We start from the raw sequence: 461 nt of genomic DNA on the forward strand, positions 1-461 counted from the left end.
AGTCCGCAGGCCGACGCTCTATCCACTGAGCCAAACCGGTTAGGGCCCCCCAACTTTTTAAAAAAATATTTTTATTGATTTCAGAGAGGAAGGGAGAGGGAGGGAGAGAGAAACATCAGCAATGAGAATCATTGATCTGCTGCCTCCTGCACGCCCACATTGGGGATCGAGCCGCAACCGGCCCACCGAACTGTGACCTTCTGGTTCATACGGCTACGCTCCACCACGGAGCCGCGCCAGCGGGGCCCGGCGCCTTATTTTATAGGACAATAAGCTGAAGCTCAGAGAGAGGGGAAGTAAACTGTCTAAACAGGTTAGGAGCCGCCAGATTCAAACCTGGGTTTCCGGCCATGAGCGAGGCTCTTGACACCTCCAGGCTGCCTGTCCCTTGTGGCCCCTCTCACTGGGGGCGACTACCCGGCCCTCGCGGCTTTGGGGATCCCTGGCCGGCCGTGCAGCCC

The sequence above is a fragment of the Myotis brandtii genome, unplaced genomic scaffold, assembly GCF_000412655.1.
Source record: "Myotis brandtii unplaced genomic scaffold, ASM41265v1 scaffold499, whole genome shotgun sequence".
In the NCBI taxonomy this organism is placed as follows: domain Eukaryota; kingdom Metazoa; phylum Chordata; class Mammalia; order Chiroptera; family Vespertilionidae; genus Myotis; species Myotis brandtii.